This window comes from Odontesthes bonariensis, chromosome 3 (assembly GCF_027942865.1).
Source record: "Odontesthes bonariensis isolate fOdoBon6 chromosome 3, fOdoBon6.hap1, whole genome shotgun sequence".
NCBI classification, from domain to species: Eukaryota; Metazoa; Chordata; class Actinopteri; order Atheriniformes; family Atherinopsidae; genus Odontesthes; species Odontesthes bonariensis.
Genome location: NC_134508.1, coordinates 10,523,729 through 10,546,972, shown reverse-complemented (window position 1 = coordinate 10,546,972; position 23,244 = coordinate 10,523,729). Strand labels below are relative to the sequence as shown.

The 23,244-nt window shown below is 45.1% G+C and overlaps 1 protein-coding gene across 8 annotated transcripts in view; it reads left to right on the top strand.

The window, feature by feature from the left end:
• The first annotated feature begins 3,184 nt into the window (after positions 1 to 3,184).
• chl1b (cell adhesion molecule L1-like b) overlaps positions 3,185 to 23,244 on the top strand; it is a 70,871-nt gene continuing 50,811 nt past the window's right edge. For 4 of the 8 annotated variants that reach the window (XM_075460246.1, XM_075460244.1, XM_075460245.1 and 1 more), the window contains exon 1: positions 3,187 to 3,303. The gene's annotated coding sequence lies outside the window, so the exon portion shown is untranslated. Of the gene's footprint in view, positions 3,304 to 6,524; positions 6,730 to 22,719; positions 22,779 to 23,244 lie in introns of those variants that run through there. The other 4 variants (XM_075460239.1, XM_075460240.1, XM_075460247.1 and 1 more) reach the window with 4 other exon arrangements.

Sequence of the window (23,244 nt, the reverse complement as noted above, 5' to 3'; positions counted from 1 at the left end):
GAGCTAGCATTAATGTTCTGTTGTGGTGGCGACACAGTGTTTTCCAACAGATCTATGAATGCCTTCCAAGAGAAGAAGAATGAGAATGTGTGCAGTTTTCACCCATATCTAAACATTTGTTGAGTCTACCCCCTTTTAGTGAGACACACGGCTCTTCATTCTACCCCTAACCGGCCCATCCTATCAACCATTCCTTGAATCCTGATGTGGACCTGAGACACACATTAGAACAGCTGAGGAGACCTCAATTTTATTTATTAACAGGACAGTTCATATTAATAACAGTACATCTGTAACGTGCCAGAGTTAACCAAAGGCTTGTTTTCATCTGTTGTCCTGGTGGCCACTTGTACAATGGCACCCTAAAAAAACCACACACAAACACAATAAAGTCATCAACAATTAAGAACGACATATTAAAACAGTGTTAGTTCACAATAGAGAGCGCGACAATGATGGTAGAAAATAGTAAGATACAAGTATGAGTAGTTCTGAGGATCAGCATAGCTATTCTTTAAGCACATGTAGCAGCAGCAAAGTGTTTAATAAAAACATACAATCATCACTGAGTATCAAGCATTGATAAAACCGATTAAAACATTTGGTAGATGCATGATAATTTAACAAACAGTGCTGATAAAATCATAAAAACAAGAGGTGTACACTAGGTCAAAGTAGGCAATCATGTAACCAACTGGAGAGGGGGAAAAAAAACAAGGCTGGGCAGGGTTTAGAGGGTTGGTCCATACTGCAACTCATCACACACCACAGCACAAGTGGCAGGTGTGTCCCCACATGGGCAGCCAGTTATAAAAATGGGAGGAGAGGATGGATGAGCACAGGAGGGAGGCACTCCTTTGAGATCGATAAAAAAAAAAAAAAAATATATATATATATATATATATATATATATATATATATATATATATATATATATATATGTATGTATGTATACTGTATGTGTACCTCTTTGCCCCACAATCACATTTTTTTAATTCTTTTATTTTTATTTTTGAGCCCAAATCCAGATACTTCGAGGGTACGTGTTGTCTAATATCACTGACTGACCCAATGACTTTACGGAAAGTGAGCCTCCAAATATTCCTGGAAATGGCAGGAGGCTCGTCCCACTTCGTCATTTCCAGGTTAGAGAGTCTGAGCTTACTAGAGAAATTGATTTCTCGCTGACCTTTCCTGCTCGCTCCGCTGATGCAAAGAGTTCTTAATGATCTCGTGCTGTCAGAGGCGCTGAAATCACAGATCCCCACAGACACCATTAGTCTGCAGCACACGGACTGAGATGATGATGAAAGCCGTGAACACAGTTGAGGTACGGCAGGTTGACACGACAAGATCACCTGTTAATGTGCTGCTATCCGTTAGGAAAGCCACGCGCTTAAAGGGATAGTTTGCCTCTTTTGACATGAAGCTGTATGACATCCCATATTAGCAATATCATTTATGAACATTTTCTTACCCCCTGCTGCGTCCTGTGAGCCGAGTTCCAGCCTCGTTTTGGTGTTGACGAAGGTAGTCCGGCTAGTTTGCTAGGGTCCTGAAAATAAAGCGTCTTGCTTCTCAAAACAATATGCGTTCAAAAGAGTAATACATTTGCATCACAAAATCGTTCATCCAGAAAAAGTCACACCTCACAATCGCTTGGCGCTATTTCTCTCTACCCTCGTATCACTGCTGCTGTGTAAACCGTGCAGACCGAAGTGCAGACTGAGCAGTAAACACCGTCACAGGTGCGGCTATCGCTAGGTGGCTGAACGCACTGATATGAAGGGAGAGAAAATAGCGCCAAGCAATTGTGTGGTCTGACTTTTTCTGGATGAATGATTTTGTGATGCAAATGTATTACTCTTTTGAATGCATATTGTTTCGAGAAGCAAAACGCTTTATTTTTTAAGCCCCAGCCAACTAGCCGAACTACCTTCGTCAACGCCAAAACGAGGCTGGAACTCGGCTCACAGGACGCAGCAGGGGGTAAGTCAATGTTCATAAATGATATTGCTAATGTGGGATGTCATACAGCTTCATGTCAAAAGAGGCGAACTATCCCTTTAATGTTGCATGTGTGAAACGAGACCCCAGAAGTCTGTTGGTTCAAGTTTTAACATTCAGTGTTTTGCTTGTGCGTTGTTCAGAAAGCTTGTTTTATGACACAAAACGGAGATGTGTGTTTGACATAAATGTTCCACTGCAACTAAACTTCCCTGAATTGAACACTCCCGAGTCCATCATAAGGACATGCAGACATTGTTCATTGGTCAAGATTTCAGATGAACACATGAGAAAACTCCTGCCTTTGGATGCTGACTGAAAAAAAACCCACCTGAGGAAACAAACCCATAAAAAAATCCGTTGTTCCAACATAGTATCCCCCTAAAATAACATTAAAATTGGTATTCTTCAGGCTGCAATTAAAAAAAAAAAAAAAAAAGTTGAATTAACAGCCACCACATTATCAGTCTATGAATTTTTAAATGAAATGATCATTATTACTGCATTATTCGGGTACCCTGAAGCAAAATGAGGAACCTCTAACTGGAAACAGGAAGTTGTCGGATTGCTAAAGGGCGTCTTCCAGCAGCCGCTGGAGAAACAGCAGGTGCCACAACCGCATTACTAAGAAATTATAAAAATGAAATGAAGTAGAATTAAACTAAACGAGGGGCCGGATTTCCTTATCAGGGACACGTCAAACATATGTACAAACACTGAGTTTAAATGTGTTTTTTTTTTTTTACTCTTAATTAATGTTTGACCATCATCATCATCATCATCCTCACCAGCAGAGTTTCGTGCCGCTACCTCCCCTCTGCCCCCTTCCATTCGAACCTGCTCACTCTGAAGCCTGGGAATAATGTCTGTCACTGCTTTTGGGGGTCTGGAGGGGGAGTTTTAACCCGGTCACAACGTAGGGAAGTTGCGCACGGTTTTTCTGCGTTGCCATGGGGTTTTGTGAAACCTATTGACTGCGATAGGGTCCCTTCTTTGAGTCTGTCTTTGTGGAGGAGGAGGAGGAGGAGGAGGAGGAAGAAACCGCAATTACTTTTTTTTTTTTCCCCTTCTTACAGAGGCGCGCGAGGAGGAGGGGGGGGGGGGGGGGGTACCAGCAGCATCCGCGGGAGGAGGAGGCGGAGGAGGAGGAGTGGGAGCGGGGGTGCTCCGGCTCAGACCAACAGCGAGGCGGAGCGCAGCTACGTTCACAGCCAAACCTCCCTCCGCCTTCTTCCACCAGCAGTGGAGAAAATTCAACTTTGACAACGGCCGCAGCGACATGAGTTGCACCTGAGGGTGAGTTTCTAGCAGTTTCTACGTTTACTTTATTTCCAAATGGAAAAAAAAGAAAGAAAGCACGTTTTCTTCCTGTTAGGAGTTGATAATTGCTGCACTTGTTAAAAGAGGTTAGCTAGTACCTTCTTAGCCTCTACCTGCATCAGTGGCAGGTGGTTGGAAATGGAAATAAATAAATAAGTAAAAAAAAAAAAGGGTAAACAGAAAGGGACATTTTTTTTTTATACGAGAAAATGTTGTCATGACTGTTTTTTTTTTTTTTTTTTAATCTTTTAAATGATATTTTCACGAGTGGAATAATAACTAGAGCCAGAGTTTGGTCCCATCCAACTGTGTGTCAGAGGGGAGATAAGCTAGCGGAACACTGTGAGCTACCTTTTATCTTTTCCTCTTTTTTTTTTCTTAAGCAGAAAATATATTAGTGAACCCTTCGTGCCGGTCCCCCCCCTGTGTTGTAGAGGTGAATTGGGGTTGGTGATGCTTGATAAAATGCCCTTCAGAGAGAAAGTTGTTCTCCTCTCATTGACTCGACTGCCGGTAAATCCTGATAATGATCGCTGCCCATAACAGACATGATGTCAGCCTGCTCCTCATGAGCTCTAATGTGAGTCTAATCTGCTGAATACCAAACCGCAGAAGTGAATCCCACTCTGTCCTCCAACGTGGTTAACAACGATGCTGTATCACAGGCACAGTGTCACTGATGTGGAGAAGGAAGAACTGATGTTGAGGAGCCCTGTTGGTGGTTAAACTGCAGTTCTATGTTGGATCGTCTCGTTTCAGCAGCTTTGTGAGAATGGTAAGCTGTGTCACACTGATTGGAAATAGCCTCAAAAGTCTATTAAAGGCTGGAACAATATGTTTAGAGGAAAAAAAAAACCCACGTTTTTAAAGACAAATTACCTAGCTTTCCTTAATCCCTTCCCACACTGAGGGAAATGGCTCCTCATTACGATAAGGTCTAAAAGCATGCGCGTCACAAGATTACAGTGATTAATGAGAGCTGAATATGAGTGATTAAAATCACATTAGGGTGGCACTTAAATCGGAGGACTGGCCGCTGTTTATTTGTGTTCTTTAATTGACGGGGTGGGGATGGAGCAGTTGTTGCTGAGATGCGTTTGTTGCATTCATAAACCAGCCGCGCGCGTCTCAGGTGGTTGACACGGAGATTCCCTCGCTTTGAATATTTACAAGGTATGCAGATTTATCTCAAGTCTGCGCGGAACTGTTGCGAGTTCACTCCTTGTTCTCCCCTCGGATCGCTTTTTCCCGGAGTCTCCGTGCAGACGACGCCTTTGAGGGGAATCCCAGGAAACCGAAATGTTCTGCAGTTCGCCCATAATTTGGTGTTTGTATTCCGTTTGATGCTGTTTTTATTTTTGTTTTGTTCGTAAAACAGTCAACTTGGCCTATTGTCTGAGATGTGGCGCATTTTCCCCAAACGAAGAAGAAAAGAAATCCCTGTTAGGGTGTTGTGGTGCTGTGTGGCTGCTTAATGTTAAACACAAAGTCCTTGTGAAGGTGAGTCTGCCATCAGTGAGTGTAATCAGATCCATCTAGAGGTCCTGTTTACGCTTGGGCCCGTTCATTTTGCCAGGCTGTGCCAAACGCACACAAGTTGATAGCCGGAACGATTACACATCAGGTAAGAAGCCTAAATTTAATTTCTAGGCCAAAGACAAGAGCCTCTAATGGCTCTTGTCGTCACACGTGGTCCCCTGCCTCTCTGTATTCAGGGCAGTGGCGCTTTGTGTCCAGAAGTAGGTCGAATGCTTCTCACCAAACAATTTGAGCCAGAGCCAGTAATTGGACAAGCGAAGTATCGGCCATCTCCCAGCCGGTCCATGTCAGCCCACCCTCCCACCGCTTAATATGCAGCTCCGACCTGGCGCATTTCATGGACCTTTTTCATCCCTTTAATCATTCAGATTTCCAAACAGAACATCCTTTGTGATTCATTCATAAAAGCGGCTCGCATACTCCGCTGACTGAGTTCACAACTAGTGTCCGCTCACATGGTGAGGAGCACAGAGCTTCTGCCATTCCCCCCCCCCCCCCCCCCCCTCTCACGTCGCTGGGACTTTTCGCAGCGTGGTTTCTGTCTCTCTGTGCCGAGCGGAGATTGAACGAATGGCAGGAGAAGCACCTGAGCTTCCAGCTCAGTGTGTCACGCTCATGCTTTGCTCGGGCAACACAAACTGGCAGGAAGGATGTGCACCACACTGTGGAGGCGGATTCAGTCGTTACCTGCCCGCACTGGTGTGTGTTTGCCTTGGAGCAGGAATGTTTACGCTTATGACATGCGTGCACGCTTTTAACGTTGTCTGGTGCACCGCAGGGAATGCACGTTTTGAGAGCGAAAGGGAGAAAGTAACTTGTGCTTTTCCGGTTTTTTTTGCCAGGCGGCATATACCTGGTCTGTAAGGGAACAGACTGAAACACGCATGTGGGGAGAGGCTGCGTGGGCGAGTGCTCTCTGTTAATTTGTGCGTTCGAACCACTGAAATGTTAGCCGTGTACAGTCTGTGATAGATTCATCTCTTATCAGCCACAGAAACATAAAGTCAGGCTATAATCCACCCTGCTGGATGGAATGTGGAGTATCAGATGGTGTTTGAAGATTAGAGGAATCAGTGAGACAACAGTGAGCAGGAGTCCACTGCTGCATCAGACTTATCATCTATTTATGCCGCCGCGTTATCACCAAAAGTCCACATTGCGGTGATTCCTGGTGGTGTCGAGGTGTTCGAGCGTGATCTTCACGCAGTTCGGCAGGCACGCCGTGAAGGTGTGGCGCCGAGCAAGTGCCCGATCCCTAATTGAGGTTCAGCTCAGGCTCTCGTCACTACAAGCAATTACAGCGAGGAGTCGCGCTGCATGTGCTGCAGGCAGAGTGTGGCGTGCTGCAGCGTAGCCGTACCCGAGCCTCCTCTTTCATGTTTGTCACCGGTGACAGCAGGAAGGGCACATTTCCAGACAGCCTGTGCTGCGAATGTGTTTGGCTGACATGAAATATTCATTCCCTTGCCTGCTCTCTGGTAATATGTGTATTAATTCACCCGATTTATTTTTATATGTATGTATGTTACCTGTGACTGGTTCAGAGAGGAGTGGTGGGAAGCGGTTCCCTCCGTGCTGCGTCTGATGAAGGAGGAAGCAGAGTTGGAAAGATAAGAAGCGCTGATCACCAGAATCAAGCTTCATTTCTCGTTTAACAGGCCGCTGCATCATCAGTTGACATGATCGATGGCTTCCGGTAGTCCATGGACAATTAATCTGTAAAGGTAATACAGAAGGACAAACCAGCGGGGAGGTCAGTGTTATCTCGTATGCTCAGCGCCTCTTTTCCCAGCAAGACGAGGATAAGAGGTCAGAAGCCACGCACACGCATCTCTGTCTGAGGGTGTAGCTGATTCCTCACATGTAAAACATTTTTATTCTCAACATATTGTTTTCTGCCAAAGCTTGCAAGCCCTCCGTGCCTTATATGTATTTGTTTGTGTGTACGCGTCATCATTCGTAGAAATAAGAGCGCTTGTTATCGTTTTTGTCCAAGCGACAACACGCCACTTGTTGTGTTGTCCTCCACGCCTCCGGGCTGTTTGTGAATGTGTTTTCCTGCAGCACTTTCCCTCCTCTGTGGCACTCAATGCAAAGACTGTGACGTGTAGTGTTATTCTGCCTCCTCTGTGGCTTTCCGGTTGTAACATTATGTTTGATTCATCAGCTTGAAATTCGGCTCACATGAACACCATGAGCAGTGATGAGAAACCAACGTGGGGAAAGTGTCACCAGGAGAATGTTAATCCCACTGTGCCGAGCTGTCGGCTTCCAACTCATTTTCCAATCGTACCATCCCGGTCTGCTCAGAGCATCTTCTCTAACGTCTGTGTTTATGTGAAAACCTTTGGTGAAAAGGCCAACACAACCGTAAGATTTCTCAGAGGAACAACAAACATGACAGATATGCCTCAATGAGGGAGAAGTTATTGCCCTTAAGTCACTGGGAAACAGGAATGATTTCCATTTCAATTGTGGGCTCAATTTGGGATAACTCATGCATACAGAGGTAGGATGAACAAAGAGCACAGGAATAAAAGTGACAAATGTAGAGAATGGAAGAGAGGAGCCCGGTATCATTGGCTTTGTGTCCCATGAAGGGTATTGTGTGCATCTGCGTGGATAAGGTTACAAGGGGGGACCCTTGGGAGATGAAAGTGAAGGGCGCCAAGGATGAAGGAGGACATATTTGACAGGCAGGGGACACAGAGGACGTAGCGAGAAAGGAGTAAAAACACACCCAGCAGCACGTATCTGTGATATATCCCGGTAAAGGTGTCAGAACCGCTTCTCACAATTTCCCACTCCTCACGTTAGTGTTTTTGGTCAACAAATGCTCCAGAGAAATAAGTTCACGTTGATGTGAAAGCGCTGCAGCAGATGCAATGTTAGAGAGGCTGAAACCAGCCAATCAGGATGCAGGTTGCACAGCTTTGTTTCTCTTTGACTGATCCTCTGACATCATTTGGAAAAGAGCCGTCCCTGAACATCAGTTTACAGCGACGGCAGTGGTTTTGTGCCAAACAATGACGGTGATATCCTGCCGCTTTACTGCGTTTATGTACCACTTTAGTTTATTTCAAGACTGCACTTCATGGATTATAATGCAGGACAATCTTGCACAATGTATGGGTATTGACATTTAAATGCAAGCGAAGGTCAGACAGGTCGCTCCTCTCTGTTTAATCGGGCCTGATCGTAGTTTCAAATCATTAGCATTCAGAAAAGAAGATCCTTATTCAGAATATAATGAGGAGTTGGCACAAATCAGTACCTGCTAGTGTGCATGAGGTAATGTTTCCCTTAAGTGCTGCGGGAGTCTGTCTGGAAATAGGTGAGTAAAATGTGTCTGGGTAACTATGTCTGCTACGAGGGCAGCAGTGCTTTACATCCAGAGGCTTCCCCCTGGGACTTCATTACATCGTCTCGGGCCCCTTTTGGATTCTGGAAATGGACGACTGGGAGCGCCGAGCCATGTGGGCTGATTTGGTGTGAACATGCGAGCCCGGTGTCTGCTCTGCATGTTAAGAAGCTGTTTACTGGCCCATTGAGGCCTGGAGTCAAGCACAGCAGTATCACTCGAATGGAAGATTAGAGAGCAGATCAAGCATGATTAGAAATGGGAAACAAAGAGGGAGAGCCGAGTGGTCAATTTGCTAAGTGGGCCAAAACACATGAGCAGAGAGTTTAATCTCTGTGGTTTCTGTTGCAGAAGCAGCATCGCTTCTCTTTGTTCCGCATTTGCATTTAGGTTTCATCATCAGTGGAAATCATCCTGTAAGGGTGAAAGATTTAATAGACCTTTGCTCTGTTACACCGGTGCTGTAATATATGAAAACGCTCAGAGCAGCTCTTTATATTTGTTCCAACGTAACTACTTCCCTCATAACGAACATCTCCAGCGGTTTTCCAAAGTCGTCAGCTTCTGAAAGTCTTTACAGTCGTCCTTTAGGCTCTTCCACAGAGAGCCAGGTCTCAGCACGCCCGTTTCTTAATGTACTCACCCCCAGACACAGCAAATGTTGAGCGGGAGAATCTTGCCAAGCTGGTACGGATCCAAATGAATTCATCAGCTTGGGGGAGCGCAGCTTTCCATTTTTACAAGTGTGACCCGCAGACCACCAGCCATGAACCACAGACCTCTTTGACCTCGTTATTTTTTTACAGCTCCAGATTGTTCTGTGTAAAGCAGAGCACGTTTTCATGGCTCACACAACCTAAGCGGGCAGCATTTTTGCCGGTTGTAATGAGTGTGGCTGGATCACCATGCTGACAAAATGAGCAACAGTCTAGTAAGAGAGAGCTGTTGGGACGTTGAAGCTTGAAGAAAATAGCTTGGCGCTGAATTACTAAACATTTTAGTCCCTAATTGACTCATTTAGAGACACAGGAGGTTGCAGTGAGTGTTGCTTAATTACATTAGCTTATCAGTGTCATGAAGACTTTCCATTATTGGAGTGCAGCGCTCACTATTAAATCCCAGCCAGATAAGCATCGGCTGTAGTAATGACGTATGCGGGGGTGCAACACAGATTTATATACAGGTTCAAATTCTACTCTTCATGCAGAGTCTTCAGTATTCTCCTTCAGATAGCATCTGTGCTTTATTCCGTTAGAGAAACACAGCCGCAGGGTCGCTCCATCACCCGCAATCCCACGAGGGGGAAAACCTTGTGTTTATTCCTCGACTGCAGCGTGAACTGTATGAATTTCTCCAGCGGCAAGAAAACGAGCAACACAACAAAGAAAAATGTCCACAATAAACCTGCACAGTAAACTGAAATCTATCCACAACCTGAGAGGGAAAACAGTGATGGCATTTTTTTGCAGAACACGATTAAATTGCCCCGCGCTCGTTTGCTGCGAGCTGGGAGGCTGACAGGTGTTTGTTTCAAATGAATCATGTTGATATCAAGAAGAACAGTTTATAGTAAGAACAGTGCCGCACAGCGCAGTGATTACATATTTCTCCTGTCTGCATTCATCACTGAGGAGCCCCCCCCCCCCCACTTAAACTTATATGACTGATGAGATCCGGGTCAGATCAAAGCAAAATCCCTGTCAGTCATTTTTCACTGCTATCAAAATGTTGAATGTCTCTGTCAGAGCAAACCTGGTGCCATGTCTGTGTGGGCTTGGCCAATTTGAAATGGCTTAGCGCCTCCAAGTAGAGGCTTTGAGAAACAAAAGCAGATCAATGGAGGTGATCCCCGAGAAATCCGGCTTTGATATCCTGGGATACAGACCCGTCAGTCTTCACACGATGTGCGACCCATTTGCTTATTTTTATTTATTTTTTCCCTCCCCTGGTTGGCTGCTTGTTTCTGAGTGACGTGAGCCAGAGGTGCCGAGTCAGCCCGCCCCGTTGAAAACTTCCAGCCGCTCTTCAGCTGTGCGATTTGCCTTCATCACCACAACTCCTCGAGACGAGCAGGTTGTTGTCTTACACGCTGAAATTTGCATTTAAATTGACTTCATGCCACCGTGATTCGTTTTCTTGAGAGAGAGGGAGTTTTGGCGACGGCTTTGCCTTTTTTAATTCTGCCACAAGCGTGATAACCAGAGCGGGATTATTATTCAGCGAAATCGCCGTACTCCGTTTATTTCATGGTCCGCTGTAGCCGCACGCAGAACACTAAAACTTATATGTAGATTATATTCTGCTCAGTCATGCGTGGTCGCCTCTCCCGTGAATTAACTGGAGTATGGAAATATTATTTCTGCACACTGCTCATTGGCTAGTTTTGTGAAAAGCAAAGTGAAGCACGTTGCAGGTCTTGCTCACCTCTTCATTAGTCGGTAATGCAGAACAGCTTTCTTTGTAACTGCTGCTGTGCAGGTTCTGTTATTCCTTTAAATGGACTGAAAGCACGCAAACCGCCTGAGGCGTATGTTTTCAGCCAGAACATTGCGTGCACTTAATGTGCTGCTCCTTCTGTTGATGTTAACGTGACCTCTGTGATTTAATCCACCTGACAAAAATAGTCTGAAACAAGAGGCTGCCGGCTCTGCAGGGGTCATGATAATTCCGGGGGGCCCGGGATGACAGTTTGTCACAGAGGCTGTATAATTGACACTGTTAGTTTTGAGGTGTGACAGTTTTCTGACATTTGATGAGTTCACGTGCGTTTTGCCCTCACCGCAGACGGCGCATTCATGCTTCACATTTTCAAAGCTCATCCCTTTCCTAACAGCCAGTTGCCCCAGCTGAGCCACATTTTGGGTTTGTGATGAGGGTGTGATTCAGAGGCCAGCTCCTTCATAAAAGACAGTACGTTATATCCTTATCCGCCCCAGGGTGTATTCTTCTGCTAGTCTTCTTGTTGAACTTGTGCATTATGGGCCCCTTGGCTCTGCTGTGTGCTGTAACTCACCTGCTGTTTAAACATTTGGATCATATCCTTGAGCAGTGAGCAGCCCCCAGTTCTCCATTTAAAGCCAAACCAAAGTCACAGATGGCTTCGCTCCTTCCTGCGGTTCGCCGGTGGAAGAGGTGTAGAGAGCGTGATGGTTACACACAGGTCTTCCTCTCTTGTTCTGTGTTCAGTGCCGTTATTAACACACCGAGCCCTCTTTAATACTTGAGCCGCTCTCTTTTTTTTCACCACCTGGAGTGTGGAGGGGTTTTTAGCCGGTGCCGAAAGTGTGCCAGAAGCACCGCTATTAACCCTGTATTGTGTTTTTCTATGAAGGGCAGTCTGCTGGCAGGCTCTTACAGATTCCTTCCAGTGAGGACTGACATAGTTTGCTGGCTCTCAAAGAACCCTCATGCAGATTTTTTTTTTTTTTTTTTTTGCAAGAGTGGACATTCTTTTCTCCCCATTTACACAAGCCTCATTCTTCAACACTATTTACACCAAAGCTGCTCCTCCTCTGGACTGCTTCAGCTATCTCAGTCATGAAGTAAACAACATCCTCTCTCTCATTCGCTCCACAAACCAGCGTGTAAAGAACTGTTTAAACAGAGTGCTAAACAATAGCTCCGCTCCAGTGTGCGTAGGAGTGTGTCTTAGCGGCACAAAAAGAGACTGACGCTACGCTTGTAAGTAGACAGAGACATGTTAGCATCACAGTGGAGGGAGGAGGATTTTCTAGCAATCCCAGCAGACTTAGTCTGATCTGCTGTATCAGGAGGATGTAAAGCACGAAAGAGACGCCTTTGTACACTCTGTGGGATACCGTAGTATTAATGACATGCCAGTGGGGATAGCAACACAGAGAATTCTGTACAGATGAGTTAGAATATGCTGCTTGTGTCCCTTCACAAGTGCCACAAATAAAATGCCTTAACTTGAGCTCAGTCAGTGATTTATCTATGATATTTGTTAACCGCACTCACTGATTGTAGCATTGGAGCTCTATCTAAATTCTCCATGTGATACTGTAGCACAGATGGCAGAACAGCTGTGATGTTATTAGTAAGTCGGGGAAAAAAGAAGATAGAACAATCTACCAGACCTGTACCCGACTACATAAGTTTGGCCCTGAGAGATGGAATGGATATTCAATTCAATTCATTTTTATTTATATAGCGCCAAATACAACAAATCTCATCTCAAGGCACTTAAATAATAAAGTCCAATTCAAGCCAATTGGAATTCAATTCATTGTAATCATAATTGTTTATATAATAATACAATTCATTCATATCGAGCCAATTCAAAAACTATTTCCTAGCTAAGGAAACCAACAGATTGCACAGAAACTTGTCTTCAGTCCAATCTCCCGTCCTGAGCGTGCCTGAGGCGACTGTGGAAAGGAACGACTCCCTTTTAACAGGAAGAGACCTCTGGCAGAACCAGACTCAGGAAGGGTGGCCATCCGCTTCCAACAGCTGGGGTTTGAGAAGACAGAAAAGATGGGGTGACGGGGGGGGGAGAACCACTGTAACACCATTCAAAGGATATCTGTTGGAACAGGGAAACACGAGTTAACGACCACAATAATGTCACATATACATAATATCATTTGAGAAATTAAACGGGGGAAAAAGAGAGTAAAGTGAGGAAAGGTGTGACAGATGAGGCCCCCCAGCAGGCTGGGCCTATAGCAGCTTAACTATGGGATGTTTCAGGATCACCTGAGCCATCCCTAACTATAAGCTTTATCAAAAAGGAAAGTTTTAAGCCTGATTTTAAAAGTGGAAAGGGTGTCTGCTTCCCGGACATTTACTGGCAGCTTATTCCACAAGAGAGGGGCCTGATAACTGAAGGCTCTGCCTCCCATTCTATGTGTCGTATGTGGCCGAAAGAGCTTTCTGTTACTGGAAGTGTACGCGCTGTATTACCAGTGGAGGAGCCAGCCGTAAGCATAGCTCTGTGCCGGGCATTCCATTACCGTGCTCAGACCCCACTCTGGCTCCAAAAGGAACCAGAGGGTGTGGGGACTTGTTTTGCTCAGTAAATGGTGAAAATGGTTTAAAATACCCTCCCCCTCCCTCACCGCAACCAACGCACACACAGTGCCTGATTTATAAGACTGCATGTCTCCAGTTTCCTGCCGCTGTGTCAAAGCAGAAGGTGGGGTTATTAAACGGATGGTGTAACGTTGCATTTCTGTCACTGTCAGCGAGGAGCCCCCAGTGTTGAGGGGCCAGGTTGGCCACCAGGGCCCGCCTCTTTGATTCGCTTAATGCCTTTTCTTTGTGCAGATTGCTGACTTTTATAACAAGAGCTTTTAGACCGAAGCGTTTCCCCCGAAAGAGAGACAAACAGAAAAATGCTGGTGTGATGGCTCTATGAGATTCATCAAAGGGGGGGGGTTGTTCTGAACCTTTTGATTCCTGTCTCAGCACCTGTTAATATGTCCACAAGAGCATGTTGGGGAATCCTCTCTTGGCTGACCAGAGTCAGGGGCTCTGGGGCCCAGAATGCAGAGCACAGCAAGTCCAACAGCCATCATCATTAGAGCTGCGGCGCCTTGGACTCTAATGGCAATCCCAGCTCTGCTGCCTCGGCACATTCAGAGGCCTCATGTGAGACTCGAGGGTGTGAACACATGAATTAACTCAGACAGATGAATTCACAGTTCCTGCTCCCGCTTTAAAGCAGGGCGCAAGACGTAGAGACCTCTGCAGCAAAGAGCCACCGCGAGTTCATTCACTGCGATGTCCTCTGACTAACACCCTCCAGTCATTAAAGGAGGGCTAATTAGAGAGTTTCTCCCTCGTTTATCTTCGCTTTGAAGGCTGGGAAAAGATGGTGTTGTTTACATGTTTCAATATTGAGAGGAGGGATAGTGGGGAGGAGAGGCAAACAGTGGTGGCAGTGTTAAGCTGGGGGATGGGGCTTCTGAAATAGATGCGCGGATGTTCTGTCCCCGGACGCCTAATTGTGCTCTTAAGATTTCAAATGGCCACATAAGCGTCCTCAAATGAAGTGCCCGAAAAGTCAGCAGCTCGTGTGGCACATATGCACATACGTCTCAGTGGGAAAAAAAAGGTTCATTACATATATGTTTTCAAGAAAGCGTTAAGTTCGATATTTGAAAATCAATTTGATGTCACAACTCGGCCCATTCATCAAGTTTATTTATTTTTTCAGTCACAGTAAAGAGCTTTCCATGGTCGTCCTCTTCCAATTACATGCAAAGGCGGGCATAGTGGAACCCACTGTCTTGTTTTTGCAGGGGGAGTATAGATTTCCAGCCGTCCAAATGAACTCTTCAGAGCCTGCAGTCATTGTTCTCGGCTCTGTCGCTGGTTTTAGGCACAGTTTCCCCCTCCTGAAAATGTGCACTTTCCGAATCAATAAGCTCTCACAGTAATATAACTCCATGGGCCGCTGAGAGCTTGTGGTAAATTCACTGTGTATTATAGGTGAAATTAAATCATTGTGGTTCCCTGTTGCCCTCGCTACTGTAAAGCTTTGTTCATTGATGTCATGGCATCGAGTGTGTTTTGTTAGAGCTTCACATATTTGTTCCAGTTTGCCAAAGCCAAACAGGATGCAGATAGATTGAACAGAAATGTTTACCATGTTCCCCCCAGACAGAACGTCGCTTCTGTTTTGACTTGTGAATCCCGTGTGGGTTTGGCAAGTAGGACATTACAGATTCTCATTAGCTCAGTGGCTGTGCTCTGATACTACATGATGACAATCAATACTCATAGTGCATGAAATCAATTTTCCTGATGGAATGAAGGCTGGGGTCCCCAGCACTGTTTTATGCGTTGGAATGTGCCCAAAAACTTGTCCTCTGAAGCCACTTCTGATCATAATTCGCAGCAGAAAGATATCCTATGGGGTGGTACATTAGCTCATATATCCGCATTAGATGGCCAGAGTAGCGACAGTCGCATTGCAAAAAGCACAACGTTGCTCTGCTATAGCTCTAATGTGCTTATCTGTGATACGCTGCTCTGTCTGTTTTTGTTGAGACAATTTCCTGACCAATAAGGGGGATCTCATTACTCTTCTCCAGATATATGGGTGGTTGGAAATGGCAAATCAAAATCAAAGAATCTGGGTTTCTTGGCTGTTTCACATGCTTGTCCACAGTTAACGAATGGTAAAACGCCTCTGTTATCACAGTTCTATGGATGTTTTTTTTTTCCTTTTTTTTTTCAAAGACATGCTAACATTGGCTCTAATGGCATACAAATAAAGATAAACATGCTTTGCAAGGACATTTGAACTATCTTCTGATGTACTGAGGAGTTAACGTCCTCTCCCCCTGCTATCAAGTGACCATAATTTAAATTTTCTTATGGCAAAATACCAAAATATAACAAATGACCCCCCCTCCAATATAACAATACAACCTGAAAACTAAACGTGTCAGAATGGTGTCACAGTTGCTAGGCAGACTAGTGCACTGTATCTTGGTCAGCTGCATTCCGATCAATTCTGTTTTTCAATAAGCTCGTTCTGCAGCAGCTGGGCACTCGGTTACCACAGACAGTGGTTATAGACAATTAGAGCTGCCTACGTAAAGGTGTGTGTGCACGCCGAGATGCAGCACACGGGCCCATTGTTCATCATCTGGCACAGCTGAGGAATATGCATTATGGATGAGGTCATTCGGCATGTCGCACATAAACTGTTGAAAGCTTGAGGATGAAAGCTCGGATGCCACGCTGACCGCAGGTCCTGCTGTGACCACAGCATGGGGTGGAATCGCAGATCAATCAGAAGGCTGCGTTAATACAAATGTTCCTCGGGCTGCCGACCAGCTTCATAAATATGACACCGTGGAATGCATAAGGCGCTGGTGTCTTACAACTGTCGGCATGTGAATTAAAGGGATAGTTTGCCTCTTTTGACATGAAGCTGTATTACATCCCATATTAGCAATATCATTTACGAACATTTTCTTACCCCCTGCTGCGTCCTGTGAGCCGAGTTCCAGCCTCGTTTTGGCATTGACGAAGGTAGTCCGGCTAGTTGGCTGGGGCCCCAAAAATAAAGCATTTTGCGTCTCAAAACAATATGCGTTCAAAAGAGTAATACATTTGCGTCACAAAATCGTTCACCAAAAAAAGTCAGACCTCACATCGCTTGGCGCTATTTTTGCCTCCCCCAATGCGTTCAGCCACTTAGCGATAGCCGCACCTGTTACGGTGTTTACTGACTTTTTCTGTTGAACAATTTTGTGATGCAAATGTATTACTCTTTTGAACGCATATTGTTTTCAGAAGCAAAACGCTTTATTTTTTAAGCCCCAGCCAACTAGCCGGACTACCTTCGTCAACGCCAAAACGAGGCTGGAACTCGGTTCACAGGACGCAGCAGGGGGTAAGAAGATGTTCATAAGTGATATTGCTAATATGGGATGTCATACAGCTTCATGTCAAAAGTGGCGAACTATTCCTATAAGGTGGGATACCAGCTGAAGTGTGAACATGGAGCCTTAAAGGGCCAATATGACATGCAGTAAGGATCAGGCTTTGAATCTGCACTCAGGTTCTTATTATTGTTGACAAGCTTTTCTAGCCTACATACTAATAATGGATAAAGAACATGTTGCATATTTGCTGAATGAAAAACAAAAAACGTTTTCTCCGAAAACCTACTGTCAAATGTTCTCTCCCAACTTCACTTTGTCCAAAACAGAGCAATTCCTAAACCTCCCTTTAATAGAGTCTTTCAGGGAGGCACAGGAAGAGGAACAAATGGCTCTATTCACTCGCGTCCAAAATGCTAATGCCTCCAGCTCTTAACACGTTTATAAGGGTTCCCATGTCACGACATGGCATAGTCCAGCCCGAATGGTGGCTGTGGCTGAGGACTGCGTGAAAAAGCCAGACTTGACTACAGAACTTGAGAAATATGACAACAAGGCAGCTGGTTTCCCGGGGAACAGGGCATCTCAGTCCCCCCATTTCCCTCATGAAAGATGCATGCAAACATGCTGTGTCACACTGAACTTTGAGGTTTCTTTTTCTTCTTTTTTTTTTTGTGGTTTCTTTAGTGTTTGAAGCTTCTGTTTGGAGCAGTGCACGGGCCCTGACATTTGAGATTGAGAAACCGTTTGTGTGGGGTTTCTTACTGTAACAGCACAGGGCTTCAGCCACCATGGACTTGGTTAAAAGGGGAAAAAAAGACGCAGCAATGTGACTGATAACCCACCGTTCTGTTGAGTTACGCTGGATTCCACTAACAGTGTGCCGTCACCTGTAAATCGTGGCAACTTCAATTTCTAAATTGGAGAAACTTTCTGCAAGCAAAATAAGCAAAGTGCTGGCAGGGTTTAGTGATTGCTTGGGAAAGTAATTACCGGTACACCTTATCTGTATGCGGGCTGGAAGGCAGCTGGCAGAGCCCGGGCCCAACCTGAAGGCTCTTTCTGAATTGATATTACGTCAGCCGCTCAAAAAGCTGTTTTTTTTTGTGTGACATTCCCGTCAAGCTGTGGAACGGGTCCAATGTCGTATTGATCAGCTAAAAATGATTAGGCTAGAACTTCCTTCTTAACTCCTAATTCTATTTTCAATATGTCACCCCGTGGTCCAAAGCACGCCGCTGTTTCACACACGCCCACTGACAGACAATCATTGGATTGACATTATTGAACTGCTGAGATAGGAAGGTGGAAACATGGAAGACTGCATTGCCTGTAGTTCTATTGATGTTTGGATTGGAACTACATGATGAACAGGGGTGTAAAAGCAACAGATTGACAAACTGCCATCAGTGACACTTTTAACAGGACTGAACTACTCCAGGCTCGGGAGCGTTTTTCTTTTACTTTGTCATTTAAAGAGGTTGTAAGACCTAATCAACACGTATCAGTAAAGAAAGACGCGTCTCGGTGCATCCTGTGTCAAATTGGACGCCCCTTTTTCTTTTTTTGTTGTCTTTAGTTCTGGAAAACTAAGGAAAATGGGTCCCTCTGATTGTTTTGTAAGTCTCGGTATGACGAGTTGCAATATGTGGACGGTTTTATTCCCACCACGATGAAAGACGGCTGTTCAGAGAACCATTGTTCGTTCAAATATTTGTGCGTCCTGCTATGAACAAAGAGCAAACAACAAAAAAAAATGAATCACTTTTACTCAACTACTGCTCCGTCAGTGAGTCATCCTTTCTGCTGAATCCCCTCTGTTGACATTGTTCCACAGTTCTTTTCTCGTGCTGTTTGAGCGTACACTGATTCTTCGCCAATTAGTCATTGACCGCTCTCTTCATCCGCTGACATTATTAAAGGCATCAAAAGGAATATTGAGGCCGAGGTCACTTTGACTTCTCAGTCAACGAGCTCTCTTCACTTTTGTTCTGTTGGCCTGTTGTGGAGCTAAAACACTCAGTCACCGGTTAACCTGATTATCCAGCCACCCCACCGCAGCTCCGTGCCTGCTTGTTCATCGCTCAGCCTGTTACCGGGCGTCCTCCAAACCACAACACAAATCCATATTGCGTGAGTTTTTGTTGCAGCATGCATGGTTGTAATACACGGCTATAGTCTAGATATAGATGACATGCCAACACTATTGATTTTTATCTCCATTTCCTTCCCTCACCCTGCCCTTTTGTAGATTCGATTTTATCATTAAGCAAATTGGATTTGATCCCACTCAGTGCAGACCGCAGGACAGCAGCGAAATGACGACGCTCCATCAGCACTTTAACGTACACTCATAACATGAGGAAGCCGGTCTCCCTTTGCTCTAACCACTCGATGCCTCTTGAGACCTGAATGAACTCCCTCTTTGCTCATTTGAAACGTACAGCTCTTTTACTGCCGCTCAGCCTCCTGCAGATGAAACTTTAATGCCGTGTGTCAGAATGAAATCCGAGCACACGCTCTGCGTGGCTTTAATGGGGCCGTGTAGATGCAATGTTTTTGTATGCTTTAAATTCTCTTAGCCACCTGTGACAGAGTACCTGACCAAAATGAGTGTTAGATTGTAAATGGAACATCCACGTTGGTGTTGCGAGTGCAGGCGAGGTCAGCAGACATGTTACACACACGTTATTGATTGGCCTGCAGAGATTACTACAACACAAAGCTCAGCGTCACTGTGCTCAGTTATACAACGAGGACATGACGTGCAGATATGAGTGTAAAAAGCCAGTCGATGATGTTCACGTGTTCACTTTTTACTCTCACTTCATTCCACTTTATCCTGTTCAGGGTCATGTTTCATCTCTTATGAAACTTGCCTACATGTTTTTTTGCACCGTGGGAGAGAAAAATCCCAATGAGGCACACAGAGAATCCCAAGGCGCCAGTAAAATTTGAAGCCTGAGGTGCTGTGAGGGTGACGCACTGCTGTGCCAGTTGTGAACACCGTGTCCCCAGAAACTCTGGCTGTGTTCGAAACAGCATACTTCTCCTACTTCTCCTACTACTCATACAAACTTTTTGAGTTAGTATGTGAGTTTTAGTAAGCGAGAAGTTCCCGGATGCATACTAGATTCGCCGAAATGTTGGGTATGCATCATGAGGTTACTACTCATACTCAAACTACCCAAGATGCAACTTAACGTGACGTCGCCGATCGTCATTTCCTGTCAAAACGGCAGTTTCAAGCTAGCTACGACGAGTGTAGGTTCACTTCCTGTTTTAAAAAAAAAAGCACCAATTGTATCGTAATGGCTTTCCCTGTGATAAAAGGCAACGGGTATTTTATCTTGTGAAAATAACCGGAAGTGCGTTGCTCCCTGCGGCTAGCTTTAGTAGCGCCGAATTCGTGGGAACAAAATTGTAAATAGCCGGTATTTTGTCAGATTTTCAACATGTTGGGGATCTAAATGACTACTTTCTCGCCTGGAAATGTTTCAAATGTTGCTAAAGTTTACAGAGTTTAGAGCTTAAGCGAAATCAGCTTCAGGCCGGCTGATTTCGGCTCGGGCAGGAGTGAAATGCATTGTGGGTAAATGCTCTGCATACTGTCTGATCGATGAGTATGCCGTATGCAGAATGGAAGTATGCAGTTTGCAAGTATGTGGTATGTGGTTTCAAACACAGCCTTGGCCCAGATTATAGTCGTGTTCCCTCTAAGCTGCGCGCCTGCGCAATCGCGCACTGCTCGCACATTCTCAGCGCACAAGAAAATCTATGCAGCGCATAAAATGAAATTCACCATAAACGTATTAATTAATATCTAATACTAGACCTAATCTAATCTAATTAATTAGACCAATAATGTGTTTTTCTGTACCATTTTTCAATGTAACGCAGTGAGTGACAGGTGTTCAGCCAATGATACGATACGGTTTACTTACGCTAAGCAGCCAATCAGAGCATTGATAGTGCTTGCATGTTAGCTAGCTAACAACAGTGAGACGCAACCCCTTATCATGGTGAAACGAACGGGCAGCGCCAGCGACACATCCTCTCACCAAGCCAAAGCAAAAAAGAAATGCGGTTCTTTTAGGATGGAATGGCTGTCTGAGTGCAAATAGAAGAACAAGCGGTGAAACTGGCTGATATTTTTTTCTTTTTCGAGTGAGAAAGGTCTACTCTGCAAAACATGCAGGCTGCAACATGACTCTCACATATACCATACTATACATCTCATGAACAAGATTTTTTTACTTTTTCATTTTAAGTCGGCCAAATCACTTATATTAAAAGTAAACTAATGAAAATTGCTGCTGTGATTTGATTCTTTTAATAAGCCATTTAACTTGCTATGATCCAAGGTTTTGAACAGGTGTGATACAGGTGTGATACAGGTGTGTGGCCACAGCGTGCACATCTGATGTTGCTCACAGTGGTCCTGTTTGCTCAGGGAGTTTGTGTGTATGCCCAGACACATGAAAAATTAGAGGGAACATTGGTCGTGTGTTCCCAAGTTTTTATTTTTTTATGACGTTTTTTCCCTCAGAACACCGGGATATTCGTGTGTGTGTGTGAATTTTGAATGGCCGCTGTTAAACACCATGTACGCTTGTTTAGTCAGGAAATCAAGACGGAACTCGACCTTAAACTAAGCGGAGGCTGGAAGAGTTGGACTCTCCTCACAGTGTCTAAGTGGTGTACTGGCGTAACGTTAAATGCTTGTGTTGGGAGGAAGAAAACAACAGCTTGTTCTCCTCTGTGCGACTTAAGTGCAGCAAACAGCAGACCTCCGCCCGCTCGCAGGAAACTCAAAGCGATCCTCTGTCTGCGGGCAGAGCTTTTGATGTTAGCCTGACAAAGGCACTGACTCCAAAAGTCCCTTTCACTGGATCTTTTTCTAATGCTCCGTGCATGCTTTCAAGTTGTGAAAAGATAACTTTGTGGGTGTGCCTCGTGTTACAGTTTGAAGCGGGCGTTTTTTTCATTTGTTCTTGCACCCTTTCAAGTTGCAGCAGCTATTGGAGGCATCGAGAGCTTTGAGCTCTTTGGTCCGGGGCAGATCCTCCACATCTGTCGTTCGTGGCTTGATGTCGGGGAGATGTCTGCTTACTTTCATTGTCCTGTGGTTACGTTTCCATTTTCCTACCATACCAGTAGTAACACAAGCTCACAAACCTGCTATTTTTTGTTATAAGGGATTATACATTGTAATTATTCTGGAAAGTTTGTCTGTTTTCCCCGGCTCACCAGGTGCTGCTTTATGCACAGCTATAAATTTCTCAGGTACCCTGTAATTTATTAAGCTCCCCGTGTCGTGCATGGGGTTGGAGGAAAATATCAGGTTCCCGCACTTCCTCAACAAGCCCCTCCAGGCACAGTGAATAATTTATATTGATTTTAAGTTTTAGAAGTCATTACTGCCCTGAGTGTCAAGCACCCTGTGCTATATATTATGGAACATATGTAGCATAAATTATATAAGAAGAAAGGGAGAAATCGAATCCATCAGGGAGAAACCAAAGGGGAATGTGTATAAGCACTTTGTGTACTTGGTAGAATCGAGCCTGTGGGCTGCTACACCTGACGCTGGCTAATTGGCATTCGAGAGCAGCTCTGAGAGGAACTGGGATACAGGTTCAAAACAGCTGAAGAACATGCGACACTGCTATGTGGTGCATGGTCCTAAACTGACGTACTTTAAGGTAAATATTGGGAGGATCGAGGATTTTCCTGCTGTTGCTAAGGCCAAGTAACAATATCGTCAGCCCACACACACAGTCGAGTGTTCTTTTCATGTGCTCAGTGAAAGGCCATGAGGACGAGGCTTGAAAAGTTGCGCAGCCAGCCTATTGACGAGCCTGTCTGGGCAAAATCACACACACACACAGAGGAGGCCTCGCCCTCAAAAGCCCCGAGCCTACACACACACACACACACACACACACACACACACACACACACACACACACACACACACACACACACACACACTCTCACACGTCTTTAATTCCTCTCAAATATTGGTCCTGCCCCCTCATCTCTCGCTGTGCGTCCATGTGAGACGGAGCCCACCGACATTTTCCACCGCGGGATTAACTGTGTAGAGTGAGGGGTTGATCTGCTTCAGTGGTCCTAAAGGGCTGACCCTGAGGTGATGCGGCCAGCGGGACACTCCTCATAAGGCTGTAAGATCTTCGGCGGTTATTATGAGTGGGCGTGTGACTAAATGATCTCTCCTGCTTTCCCTTGTCGAAGCAGAGTAGGTGGAAAAAAGCCTGTTTTCTGGAAATAATTCATCTCACTTGTTGGCATAACAGTATTATGGTGTCGCTCTGCCTCGTGTTTCCTGATGAACCTTCTTCCTGCGTGATGTGGGCTGCTGTTGATGGAGGTGATTCCTCTCATTTAGCTTCCCGCCTGCAGGAGCTTCCCGTTAAATTACAGCTGAGCCACCTTCTCTGAAAAGGAGGATTTGATTCAAGCTTGCTTGTGCACTTACGTGAGCAGGTCTCAGCATATATGTTTGTGTGTGTGTGTGTGTGTGTGTGTATATGTTTGAGCACACTGTGTGCATGCTGATCCCTCCAACCATTTGGAAGCTGTGTCCAGAGTGTATCTCAAAGCGGAGCCAAGCCCGGTTACCATGCCAAC